The 13,097-nt window shown below is 46.8% G+C and overlaps 10 non-coding genes across 10 annotated transcripts; all 10 read left to right on the top strand.

Annotated features, from left to right (window-relative positions):
- The first annotated feature begins 1,933 nt into the window (after window positions 1-1,933).
- Window positions 1,934-2,005, top strand: TRNAT-CGU. The gene has a single exon. It is a non-coding gene; the product is annotated as a tRNA-Thr (tRNA).
- Window positions 2,006-2,281: 276 nt separating this feature from the next.
- Window positions 2,282-2,361, top strand: TRNAT-CGU. The gene has a single exon. It is a non-coding gene; the product is annotated as a tRNA-Thr (tRNA).
- Window positions 2,362-5,212: 2,851 nt separating this feature from the next.
- On the top strand, window positions 5,213-5,284 carry TRNAT-CGU. The gene has a single exon. It is a non-coding gene; the product is annotated as a tRNA-Thr (tRNA).
- A 987-nt stretch (window positions 5,285-6,271) lies between these two features.
- On the top strand, window positions 6,272-6,343 carry TRNAT-CGU. The gene has a single exon. It is a non-coding gene; the product is annotated as a tRNA-Thr (tRNA).
- Window positions 6,344-6,687: 344 nt separating this feature from the next.
- On the top strand, window positions 6,688-6,759 carry TRNAT-UGU. The gene has a single exon. It is a non-coding gene; the product is annotated as a tRNA-Thr (tRNA).
- A 317-nt stretch (window positions 6,760-7,076) lies between these two features.
- TRNAT-UGU lies at window positions 7,077-7,148 on the top strand. Its single transcript has one exon. It is a non-coding gene; the product is annotated as a tRNA-Thr (tRNA).
- Window positions 7,149-9,371: 2,223 nt separating this feature from the next.
- TRNAT-CGU lies at window positions 9,372-9,443 on the top strand. The gene has a single exon. It is a non-coding gene; the product is annotated as a tRNA-Thr (tRNA).
- Window positions 9,444-9,730: 287 nt separating this feature from the next.
- TRNAT-UGU lies at window positions 9,731-9,802 on the top strand. Its single transcript has one exon. It is a non-coding gene; the product is annotated as a tRNA-Thr (tRNA).
- Window positions 9,803-11,698: 1,896 nt separating this feature from the next.
- On the top strand, window positions 11,699-11,770 carry TRNAT-CGU. The gene has a single exon. It is a non-coding gene; the product is annotated as a tRNA-Thr (tRNA).
- Window positions 11,771-12,057: 287 nt separating this feature from the next.
- TRNAT-UGU lies at window positions 12,058-12,129 on the top strand. The gene has a single exon. It is a non-coding gene; the product is annotated as a tRNA-Thr (tRNA).
- The last annotated feature ends 968 nt before the right edge of the window (window positions 12,130-13,097 follow it).

Genomic DNA, 13,097 nt, shown 5'->3' with positions numbered 1-13,097 from the left:
AGGACCAAGATCAGGACCAAGATCCGCAGATCTGCCCAGCACCAGCAGCGCCATACCCCAGGAAGAGGAGCCCAGTACAAATAATGGAAAAACACGCCCAACTTGAAGAATCCTGCCCCAGTCCTACCTTCCCGATGCCCTGGCAAACCCCTTATGGTTGCCTGCCAACTCAGGATCCGCTATCATCCCCCCTTTCACCGCACAGCCAGGTGTGCAGCCCGACACTACGGATTTTTCTCAATTTGATTATTTTTGTTTATTTTTCCCAGAAGATTTTATGCAGAATATAGTGGATCAAACCAATATATATGCATCCCAATTTATTGCCGCCAACCCCAATTCTTCCTACGCCCGCATGTTCCAGTGGCGGCGTCTAACAATGGAAGAATTTAAAATGTTTTTGGGCCTTATGTTCAATATGGGGCTTACAAAGAAGAATGAAGGCCATTCATATTGGTCTACACGCCCCATCGAACACATGCCTATATTTTCCGCTGTCATGTCCAGGACAAGATACGACATGATAATGCGTTTTCTCCACTTTAATGACAATTCACAGTGCCCTCCCCGAGATCATCCCCACTACGATAAATTATACAAAATACGCCCCCTAATCAATGCCTTTTCCCAGAGATTTGCAGAAGTTTTCATCCCAGACCAAAACATTTGTGTGGACGAGTCCCTCATCCATTTCACTGGCCGACTGCACTTCAAGCAGTACATCCCAAACAAGAGAGCCAGGTATGGGTTAAAATTAAATAAATTATGCGATCGAGCCACTGGATATGTGTTCACATTCAGGATCTACGAAGGCAAAGACTCCCAGCTCCAGCCCCGTGATTGCCCCACATATATTGGAACCAGTGGGAAAATTGTCTGGGAGTTGGCATACCCCCTGTTCGGAAAAGGCTACCATTTATATGTTGATAATTATTAAACCAGCCTGCCCCTTTTTCGTCACCTTTACAGCAAGCAAACCCCGGCCTGCGGTTCCTTAAAAAAAAAACGGAAGGGATTCCCACATAATTTGTTGACCAAAAATTTGAAAACTGGAGAATCGTCATTCATGAGGAACGAGGAGGTGTTGGCCATGAAGTGGAGGGACAAGAAAGATGTCCACATCCTCTCTACCATCCACAATGACACCATGGTGGAGATCCAAAGACGACACGGCCCTATTACAAAGCCCGAATGTGTTCACGACTACAATTTGTACATGGGTGGGGTGGATTTAAATGACCAGATGCTACAGCCCTACTTATCAACAAGAAAGTCCTATTTTTGGCACAAAAAAGTTGCGTTTCACTTGTTTCACATGGCCCTTTATAATTCGTTTGTCTGCTACCAAAAAGCCAATCAGCCAACTCAAAACCCACAAATCTCCTACCTCAGATATATCAAGGATATCATTGAAGCTCTCATTTATCAACAAGATCCCGTCCCAGGAAGCATTCGCTCTGATTGTGTGAGTCGTCTTCACGAGCGACACTTTCCCTTTAGCATCCCCCCCACAGAATCTGGAAGAAAACCCCCAAAAAAATGCTGTGTATGCAGCAGAGCAGGAGTAAGAAGAGACACCACCTGTTACTGTCCTGATTGTCCCTCCCAACCTGGCCTGTGCCTGGGACAGTGCTTCAAAAAGTATCATACATCCATCCAATATTAGTTCCCCTTATTATTAACAGACTGCCATTTCCCCATTTGCCTGCCACATTGTAACTACCTTCCATGTTAATTAACTGACCCTGGCCTGTTTACCGACGATGTCTTTGCTGATTTAAACCACGTTTCTGACCTCCACGTGTACCAACCTCAGCCTGTTTACCGACGATGTCTTTGCTTGCCGATTTAAACCACGTTTCTGACTTCCACGTGTACCGACCTTGGCCTGTTAATCTACCACGTTTTTGATGGAATGCAGGTCCATATAGGTGGCACAGTGGCCAAGTGGTAAGGCGTTGGTCTCGTAACCCAAAGATCATGGGTTCAATCCCCATCTGTGCCTGGTTCTGTAATGTAATAAACATTTGTGATAATTTAGTGAACCACATAAACATCACTTATGGTGTAGACGACCTGTATGGAAATAACTTCACAGATACAGGGACATTCTCTGTGTGATACTTGTGTGTCTATAACCCCTCCCCCCTACATTTCTTATCTATTCCAGTAATAGAATATTATGTGTGGAATCACACAATAGATGGAAAATTCACATTCTATTGTCATATATACAAATACCAAATACAACTTGTGACATACAACCACCTCACCTATAGAGGGCGCAGTGGCCAAGTGGCCAAGTGGTAAGGCGTTGGTCTCGTAAACCAAAGATCATGGGTTCAATCCCCATCTGTGCCTCTTTCTTTAAACCCAACCTAATCTACTGAGTGCTATAAACAGTGGCGGTGCATCCATAAAGGGCGCCGGAGCACCGGCCCCTCTCGCTCTTGCACTGCCACTCATTACAATACATAGATTCATGCATTGCATGAATCTATGTATTGTTGCCGCTGCCACCTATTCAGATGGCCGGCCGGGTGGAATGAGCGCCGGCCAGCGGCTCTGATAGGCTTTCCGAATACAGCCAGGGCCATCTTTAATATGGTTTGGGCCCTGGCAAACATTTTTTTTGGGCCCCCCTCCAGCTTATTTTGGGCCTGGCTGGTTCACATGTATGTGTTTTGGGGCCCTCATTTGTGCAGGCACAGCAGCCCATTGATTTGAATGGGCTGCCGTGCCTTCGTTTCCTGCAGAAAAAAGGTGCATTCAACATTTTAAAAATACAGTTGCCTTGAAATCCATTCTGCTTTTGCACCATGCTACTTACCTGCAGTTCTTGCACACACAAACGCACTGTGTTTTTAAAAGCGTGACCTAAACGTCTAAAAATGCAGCAAGTTTGACAGTGCGGGAACTGCAGATAAGTCACAGCAGACAGCAGAATGGATAGACAGTGCTGTATTTCAGTGCTTGATGGGCATAGGCGTGCCGTGTGCGCAGCCTATTACATGAGACATGCGCTTTTCTTTGCAGGAAACGCAGGCGCATTCAAATGAATAGGCTGCTGTGCCTGCGCAAATGTGGGCCGCCAAAACACATACATGTGAACCAGCCAGGCCTAAAATAAGCCCATCAAGCAGTTAAATACAGACAGTAATGCCATGTGCTCTGAGGCCTTACTCAGCCTGGACTGCAGGTGTGGTCTGTGATTTAAAGAGTTCCTCTATTTTACACATGGCATGGCATGGGGTCCCATGGTGCTAAAGCAGAATGGACAGACAGTGCTGTGACCCCATGCCATGCCATGTGTAAAATAGAGGAACTTTTTAAAACACTGACCAGACCTGCAGTGAATCATCAAATATTATAAAGACTTTTGTGCACACTCTACAGAAAACTTCTATTTACAATATAGATTAGCAAACAGTGACAGACCTTGAGGAGCAGAACATGAAGAAGTCAGCCTCGGGAAGAGCAAACTGGGGATGTTATAAAATCACATTCTAATTCACTTTTATATACAAGCAGCACCCAGTGGCAGGAAGGGAGAAGTGCGCGTCTAAAGGGAAGCCAGGGGTGCTGTACATTTTAAAACACTGGGAAGGGAAGCAGTACTGTCACTGGCTGCGTGCCGCTGATGATTTTCAGCCTGATTTGTGGGCAGCACAGGGGCTTAACGGGTGGCAGGGCCGCCATCAGGAATTATAGTGCCCCTTACACAGCTTCAGTCATGGGCCCCTTGGAGCAGAGAACTGGGGGCGGGGTGCTGCCGCCGGCTGCCGCGAATTTAGAAGCGGGGGGCCCTTTACAAAAAAAAAAAGAAATAAAGAAAAATATATATAAAAAAAGGGGTGTAGCCATCTGGGGCCCTGGGGACCTCTGGGCCCTTTAATAAAAAAGAAAAAAAGAAATAAAAAAAATATATAAAATATATATATATTTTTTTTTAAAAAAGGGGATTGCCATCTGGGGCCCTGGGGACCTCTGGGCCCTTTAATATTTTTTTTTTATAAAAATAAATTACAAAAAAAGGGGGGGGGGTTGCCATCCGGGACTTCTGGGCCCTTTAATAAAAAATAAAAGAAAAAAATATATATATAAAAAAGAAACATTTATAAAAAAAAAAGGGGGGGGTTGCCACCCAGGACCCTGGGGACGACCTCTGGGCCCTTTAATAAAAAAATAAAATAAAAAGAAATAAACATTTATAAAAAAATTTAAAAGGGTGTTTGCCACATGGGGCCCTGGGGACTCTGAGCCCTTTAATAAAAAAAAATATATATATATATATATATATATAAAAAAAAAAAGAAAAAAAAATACTATAATTTTTTATTTTATTTTTTTTTATAAAAAAAGGGGGCCCTGGGGACCTCTGGGTTCTTTAATAATAATAATAATAACATATATATATATATATATATATATATATATATATATAAAATAAAAGAAATAAAGAAATTTATAAAAAAAAAAGGGGGGTTGTCATCCAGGGCCCTGGGGAACTACGGGCCCCTGGGGACCTCCAGACCTCTAAAAAAAAAATTGGCCCTTTAATAAAAAATTAAATAAAAATATATTAAAAAATATATTTTTTTCATTTAAAAAGAAATAAAAAAAGGGGGTTGCCACCTGGGGCCCCTGGGGAACTCCAAAAACAGTGACAGGGCCCTGGGCAGCTGACCCTGTTTGCCCTATGGTAAAGACGGCCCTGAGTACAGCCCTCAGGCTGTATTCGGCTTCCAGATACTTATCTAAGGGACGTACAGGGGGTGCGTTCTTTGGATAAGACTGACAGGCATCTCAGCCAATCAGGTTCACCAGATCTGGTAACCGGTAACCTGATTGGCTGAAGCATCATCGAGGGCAGCAGAGGACATCGAGGGATGTGGAAGGAGGGTGGCCGACCCCAGAAAGGTAAGTGCCGGGGGGGGCATTTTACAGGGCATGGCGGCGACAATGGGCACAGTGGCATCAATTGGCACAGTGGCACAGTAGCGACAATGGGGAGCAGGTGTGTTAAATTTGGTGTTATCGCTCTCACTCTCTCATACTGGTCACAGAAGTTCAACATGGCTCCTCATGGCTCTCTCTGAGGATCTGGAAAAAAGACTTGTTACTGAATATGAAGAAGACCTAGGCTATAATGACCAAATATAACTTGTGTGCTTTCTTAGAGCTTAAACATAAAACCACTTGTCCTGTAGAGGGCGCAGTGGCCAAGTGGTAAGGCGTTGGTCTCGTAAACCAAAGATCATGGGTTCGATCCCCATCTGTGCCTCATTATTTAAACCCAACCTATTCTACTGAGTGCTATAAACATTTGTGGTGAAAATGACCTGTGGAAGCTCAGCTTCTTTCTACATGAATTATGACACAACAGTGTAAAATTGGTCAGCAATAGGACAATTATACCGAGCAAGACTAGTCCCCAATGTTCTGGAGAGAAAGAGCATAGGCTGGGGCTTTACTACAAGAATTAGGCTACAGCAGTGTGAAGCCTCGTACACACGATCAGATTACCAACGGACAAATCTGTGGAATTTTGTGCGAAGGGCGTTGGTCGTGAACTTGTTTTGCATACAGACGGAAAAACTTTGTTGGCCAACATACAAGAAACTATGTGGTTTTTCAGCTCTTTAGCGTCACCCTTTGGGCAACTTATGCTAATGTTGTCTTATGGTTAGCATTGGTTTGGAGCATGTGTGTTTGTACTTTGGAGTTTTGTCCGATGGAGTTGTGTACACACGCTCGGACTTGTGTACACACGCTTGTTGTCATTAATGTGGCAACAAAAGTGAGTACACCCCTAAGTGAAATTGTCCAAATTGGGCCCAATTAGCCATTTTCTCTCACCGGTGTCATGTGGCTCTTTAGTGTTACAAGGTCTCAGGTGTGAATGGGGAGCAGGTGTGTTAAATTTGGTGTTATCGCTCTCACTCTCTCATACTGGTCACTGGAAGTTCAACATGGAACCTCATGGCAAAGATCTCTCTGAGGATCTGGAAAAAAAGACTTGTTGCTCAACATGAAGATGATCTAGGCCATGGGTCTTCAAACTATGGCCCTCCAGTTGTTCAGGAACTACAATTCCCATCATGCCTAGTCATTTCTGTGAATAGCAGTGTGTTACAATGCCTCATGGGATGTGTAGTTTTACAACAGCTGGATTGCCGTAGTTTGAGGATCCCTGATCTAGGCTATAATGACCAAATATAACTTGTGTGCTTTCTTAGAGCTTAAACATAAAACCACTTGTCCTGTAGAGGGCGCTGTGGCCAAGTGGTAAGGCGTTGGTCTCGTAAACCAAAGATCATGGGTTCAATCCCCATCTGTGCCTCATTCTTTAAACCCAACCTAATCTACTGAGTGCTATAAACAGTGGCGGTGCATCCATAGAGGGCGCCGGAGTGCTCCCCCCCTCTTGCTCTCGCACCGCCACTGATTACAATACATAGATTCATGCATTGCATCTTAGCCAGTGGCAAGGCTTTGGTCTCATAAATTAATAGATCATGGGTTCAATTCCCATCTGTGCATTATTCTCCTAATAGTCTATCTATAGATGGCACTGTACTTCTAAATAAAAAAAAAAATAGTGGTGATATTTGATGCAAATTTAACCCATGTACAAAATGTTGTCAGGACATCTTTTTTCCATGTAAAGCCATCTAACCAATAGGTGGCGCAGTGGCCAAGTGGTAAGGCGCTGGTCTTGTAAACCAAAGATCATGGGTTCGATCCCCATCTGTGCCTCTTTATTTAAACCCAACCTATTCTGCTGAGTGCTATAAACATTTGTGGTGAAGATGACCTGTGGAAGCTCAGCTTCTTTCTGCATGAATTATGAGACAACAGATGACACAACAGTGTAAAATTGGTCAGCAATAGGACAATTATACTGAGCAAGACTGGTCCCCAATGTACTGGAGAGAAAGAGGCTTTACTACAAGAATTAGGCGATCTGGAAAAATGTATTTTTGCTCCACATGAAGAAGACCTAGGCTATAAAGACCAAATATAACTTGTGTGCTTTCTTAGAGCTCAAACATAAAGATACTTGACTTGTAGAGGGCGCAGTGGCCAAGTGGTAAGGCGTTGGTCTTGTAAACCAAAGATCATGGGTTCGATCCCCATCTGTGCCTGGTTCTGTAATGTAATAAACATTTGTGATAATTTAGTGAACCACATAAACATCATTTATGGTGAAGACGACCTGTTAGGGCTCTTTCACACGTCCGTTCCGTTCGTCCGTTAACGGACCGCAATGCTTCCCTATGGGTTAACGTCCGTTAGCATCCGTCTGCGTTAAGTTTAATTTTTTTGGATGGAAGAAAACCCTATTTTTCTTCCGTCAAAAAAACGTAACGGACGAAAAACGGATGATCCGTTTACCATCCGATCCGCTAACGCCGTGTGCGGCATTTGGTATGAATCCTGAGGGGGAAGTCCCCGCCGGATTTTAAATAAAAATCCGGCATGGGTTCCCCCCTCGGGAGCATACCGGGCCCTTAGGTCTGGTATGGGTTGTAAGGAGACCCCCCCTACGCCGAAAAAACGGCGTAGGGGGTCCCCCTACAATCCATACCAGACCCGTATCCAAAGCACGCTACCCGGCCGGCCAGGAAAGGAGTGGGGACAAGCGAGCGCTCCCCCCGTCTGAGCCGTACCGGGCTGCATGCCCTCAACATGGGGGGGTTGGGTGCTCTGGGGCAGGGGGGCACACTGAGGTCAACCCACCCCAGAGCACCCTGTCCCCATGTTGATGAGGACAGGGCCCCTTCCCGACAACCCTGGCCGTTGGTTGTCGGGGTATGCGGGCAGGAGGCTTATCGGAATCTGGGAGCCCCCTTTAATAAGGGGGCCCCCAGATACCAGCCCCCCACCCTAAGTGAATGGATATGGGGTACATCGTACCCCTACCCATTCACCTGGAGGCAAAAAGTTAAAGTTAATAAACACGACACAAGGGTTTTTAAAATAATTTATTAGTCTGCTCCGGAGGCCCCCCCTGTCTTCTTTATTAGCTCTTTCACCAGGGGGGGGGCTTCTTCTTTGACGTCTTCGGGTGGGGGCCGCTCTTCTTCGTCGCCGTCTGGTTCTCTTCCACCGCCGGGGGGGTCGCTTTTATAAAAGCGCCCCCCCGGCGGGTTTCCTCCGACGTCTTCGGCGGGGGGTGGTGTGCTTCTTCTTCCGCTATCCGGGGGTCTTCTCCGCTCTCCGGGGGTCTTCTTCTATGTTTGCCGCTCTCCGCTGTTGACTCGGCGCACCCCGGTTCTTCCTCCCGCTGTCCGGTGCCTTCTGCTTCAGCGCTGAACGTCTTCTTCTTCCGTGCTGTGACGTCTTCTTCTTCTTCCGGGCTGTGACGTCTTCTTCTTCTCTTCTCCCGATGTTGACACATCGCCTCTTCTCGCTGCAATGACGGGTGCGCGGCTTGCATCTTACTTATATAGGCCTCACAGTCCCATCATGCTCCGGTACCTACCCACGTAGGTATCACATGGGTAGGTACGGAGCATGATGGGACTGTGAGGCCTATATAAGTAAGATGCAAGCCGCACCCGTCATTGCAGCGAGAAGAGGCGATGTGTCAACATCGGGAGAAGAAGAAGACGACGTCACAGCCCGGAAGAAGAAGACGTCACAGCACGGAAGAAGAAGAAGATGAAGACGTTCAGCGCTGAAGGAGAAGGCACCGGACAGCGGGAGGAAGAACCGGGGTGCGCCGAGTCAACAGCGGAGAGCGGCGAACATAGCAGAAGACCCCCGGAGAGTGGAGAAGACCCCCCGGATAGCGGAGAAGACCCCCCCGGATAGCGGAAGAAGAAGCCCCCCCTGAGAAGCACACCACCCCCCGCCGAAGACGTCGGAGGAAACCCGCCGGGGGGTGGGCGCTTTTATAAAAGCAACCGCCCCCCCTGGCGGTGGAAGAGAACCAGATGGCGGCGAAGAAGAGCGGCCCCCACCCGAAGACGTCAAAGAAGAAGCCCCCCCTGGTGAAAAGAGCTAAAGAAGACAGGGGGCGGCCTCCGGAGAGGCCGCCCCCTGTCAACAATAAAAAATTGTTTATAGAAAAAACAAGGGGGGGGGGGCCTGGGGAACAAAAATATATATAAAAAACAAAAAATATTTTTATAAAAAAAGGGGGGTTGTCCCTGGGCCCTTTAATAATAAAAAAAAATATATATAAAAAAATAAATGCAATTTTATAAAAAAAGGGGGGGGGGGTTGCCATCCGGGGGCCCTGGGGACCCCTGGGACCTTTAAAAAAATATATATATAAATATATATATCTGATCTTCTGTGTGTCCCCCCCTCCCCTTCTCCCTTACTCCCCTACACTTGATGGAAGGCAGACTCATATAGGTGGCACAGTGGCCAAGTGGTAAGGCGTTGGTCTCGTAAACCAAAGATCATGGGTTCAATCCCCATCTGTGCCTGTTTCTGTAATGTAATAAACATTTGTGATGATTTAATGAACCACATAAACATCATTTATGGTGAAGACGACCTGTATGGAAATAATTTCACAGATACAGGGGCATCCTCTGTGTGATACTTGTGTGTCTATAACCCCTCCCCCCCTACATTTCTTATCTATTCCAGTAATAGAATATTACTAAATATCACACATGGAATCACACAATAGATGGAATAATCACATAGAATTGTCATATATACAAATACCAAATACAACTTGTGACATACAACCCCCTCACCTGTAGAGGGCGCAGTGGCCAAGTGGTAAGGCGTTGGTCTTGTAAACCAAAGATCATGGGTTCGATCCCCATCTATGCCTGGCTCTCTAATCCCAATGTACTGAGTATTATAAACATTTGTGATTAGTGAGTGGACCACATTACCATGCCTTGTGTCTCTGATGACATGAATTTCCTCCAATTGTGAGGAAATAAGTTCACACTGAACTACAAAGATTTTGCGTCCTGAACACCTCTGGGTGTGTCTTAGAGACTTGTGACTGTTAATCATGAAAATAACCTGTAATGTAACTTATCGTTTTTGCGATTTCTTTTTATACGGCGGTGGCTGGTGCTAAACTTTGGGGGGGGAGGGCGGCAAACACACCCCCCCAGATCGCGGCACCGCGGATTCCTCGGCTTTTCCTCCCAGCCATCCCGATCCACCTCCTGTCCTGATTGGCTGGGAGAAGAAGCCGGAAGAAAATAGCAAATAATCATTCGCTAGTGTCACAAGTGGGTGGGTTCTGCGCCGCGAGCCTAACCTACCTAACCTACCCATTCACCTGGAGGCAAAAAGTTAAAGTTAATAAACACGACACAAGGGTTTTTAAAATAATTTATTAGTCTGCTCCGGAGGCCCCCCCTGTCTTCTTTATTAGCTCTTTCACCAGGGGGGGGGCTTCTTCTTTGACGTCTTCGGGTGGGGGCCGCTCTTCTTCGTCGCCGTCTGGTTCTCTTCCACCGCCGGGGGGGTCGCTTTTATAAAAGCGCCCCCCCGGCGGGTTTCCTCCGACGTCTTCGGCGGGGGGTGGTGTGCTTCTTCTTCCGCTATCCGGGGGTCTTCTCCGCTCTCCGGGGGTCTTCTTCTATGTTTGCCGCTCTCCGCTGTTGACTCGGCGCACCCCGGTTCTTCCTCCCGCTGTCCGGTGCCTTCTGCTTCAGCGCTGAACGTCTTCTTCTTCCGTGCTGTGACGTCTTCTTCTTCTTCCGGGCTGTGACGTCTTCTTCTTCTCTTCTCCCGATGTTGACACATCGCCTCTTCTCGCTGCAATGACGGGTGCGCGGCTTGCATCTTACTTATATAGGCCTCACAGTCCCATCATGCTCCGGTACCTACCCACGTAGGTATCACATGGGTAGGTACGGAGCATGATGGGACTGTGAGGCCTATATAAGTAAGATGCAAGCCGCACCCGTCATTGCAGCGAGAAGAGGCGATGTGTCAACATCGGGAGAAGAAGAAGACGACGTCACAGCCCGGAAGAAGAAGACGTCACAGCACGGAAGAAGAAGAAGATGAAGACGTTCAGCGCTGAAGGAGAAGGCACCGGACAGCGGGAGGAAGAACCGGGGTGCGCCGAGTCAACAGCGGAGAGCGGCGAACATAGCAGAAGACCCCCGGAGAGTGGAGAAGACCCCCCGGATAGTGGAGAAGACCCCCCCGGATAGCGGAAGAAGAAGCCCCCCCTGAGAAGCACACCACCCCCCGCCGAAGACGTCGGAGGAAACCCGCCGGGGGGGCGCTTTTATAAAAGCGACCCCCCCGGCGGTGGAAGAGAACCAGACGGCGACGAAGAAGAGCGGCCCCCACCCGAAGACGTCAAAGAAGAAGCCCCCCCCTGGTGAAAAGAGCTAAAGAAGACAGGGGGCGGCCTCCGGAGAGGCCGCCCCCTGTCAACAATAAAAAATTGTTTATAGAAAAAACAAGGGGGGGGGGGGCCTGGGGAACAAAAATATATATAAAAAACAAAAAATATTTTTATAAAAAAAGGGGGGTTGTCCCTGGGCCCTTTAATAATAAAAAAAAATATATATAAAAAAATAAATGCAATTTTATAAAAAAAGGGGGGGGGGTTGCCATCCGGGGGCCCTGGGGACCCCTGGGACCTTTAAAAAAAAATATATATAAATATATATATCTGATCTTCTGTGTGTCCCCCCCTCCCCTTCTCCCTTACTCCCCTACACTTGATGGAAGGCAGACTCATATAGGTGGCACAGTGGCCAAGTGGTAAGGCGTTGGTCTCGTAAACCAAAGATCATGGGTTCAATCCCCATCTGTGCCTGTTTCTGTAATGTAATAAACATTTGTGATGATTTAATGAACCACATAAACATCATTTATGGTGAAGACGACCTGTATGGAAATAATTTCACAGATACAGGGGCATCCTCTGTGTGATACTTGTGTGTCTATAACCCCTCCCCCCCTACATTTCTTATCTATTCCAGTAATAGAATATTACTAAATATCACACATGGAATCACACAATAGATGGAATAATCACATAGAATTGTCATATATACAAATACCAAATACAACTTGTGACATACAACCCCCTCACCTGTAGAGGGCGCAGTGGCCAAGTGGTAAGGCGTTGGTCTTGTAAACCAAAGATCATGGGTTCGATCCCCATCTATGCCTGGCTCTCTAATCCCAATGTACTGAGTATTATAAACATTTGTGATTAGTGAGTGGACCACGTTACCATGCCTTGTGTCTCTGATGACATGAATTTCCTCCAATTGTGAGGAAATAAGTTCACACTGAACTACAAAGATTTTGCGTCCTGAACACCTCTGGGTGTGTCTTAGAGACTTGTGACTGTTAATCATGAAAATAACCTGTAATGTAACTTATCGTTTTTGCGATTTCTTTTTATACGGCGGTGGCTGGTGCTAAACTTTGGGGGGGGAGGGCGGCAAACACACCCCCCCAGATCGCGGCACCGCGGATTCCTCGGCTTTTCCTCCCAGCCATCCCGATCCACCTCCTGTCCTGATTGGCTCGTTATTCTGGGAAATGGAATGGGTCGTGCTTGTTGGATTGTGGAGTGTCGGATAAGCTGTCATGGGGCGATGGAATGGAATATCGTAAACAGTGGTGACCGTTACACAGGGACATCCTCTGTGTGATACTTGTGTGTCTATAACCCCCCCCCCTACATTTCTTATCTCTTATCTGGAAAAAAAGACTTGTTACTCAACATGAAGATGACTTAGGCCAGTGATGGCGAACCTTGGCACCCCAGATGTTTTAGAACTACATTTCCCATGATGCTCATGCAATCTGCAGTGTAGTGGAGCATTATGGGAAATGTAGTTCCAAAACATCTGGGGTGCCAAGGTTCGCCATCAATGACCTAGGCTATAATGATCAAATATAACTTGTGTGCTTTCTTAGAGATTAAACATAAACATTTTTGGCCAGTAGAGGGCGCAGTGGCCAAGTGGTAAGGCATTGGTCTCGTAAACCAAAGATCATGGTTTCAATCCCCATCTGTGCCTTTTTCTTTAAACCCAACCGAATCTACTGAGTGCTATAAACAGTGGCGGTGCGTCCATAGAGGGCGCCTCAGCGCCGCCCCCCCCCTTGCTCTCGCACCGCCACTG

The sequence above is a fragment of the Rana temporaria genome, chromosome 1, assembly GCF_905171775.1.
Source record: "Rana temporaria chromosome 1, aRanTem1.1, whole genome shotgun sequence".
In the NCBI taxonomy this organism is placed as follows: Eukaryota; Metazoa; Chordata; class Amphibia; order Anura; family Ranidae; genus Rana; species Rana temporaria.
The sequence above is the reverse complement of the archived record's forward strand: the minus strand, read 5'-3'. Positions and strand labels throughout refer to the sequence as shown.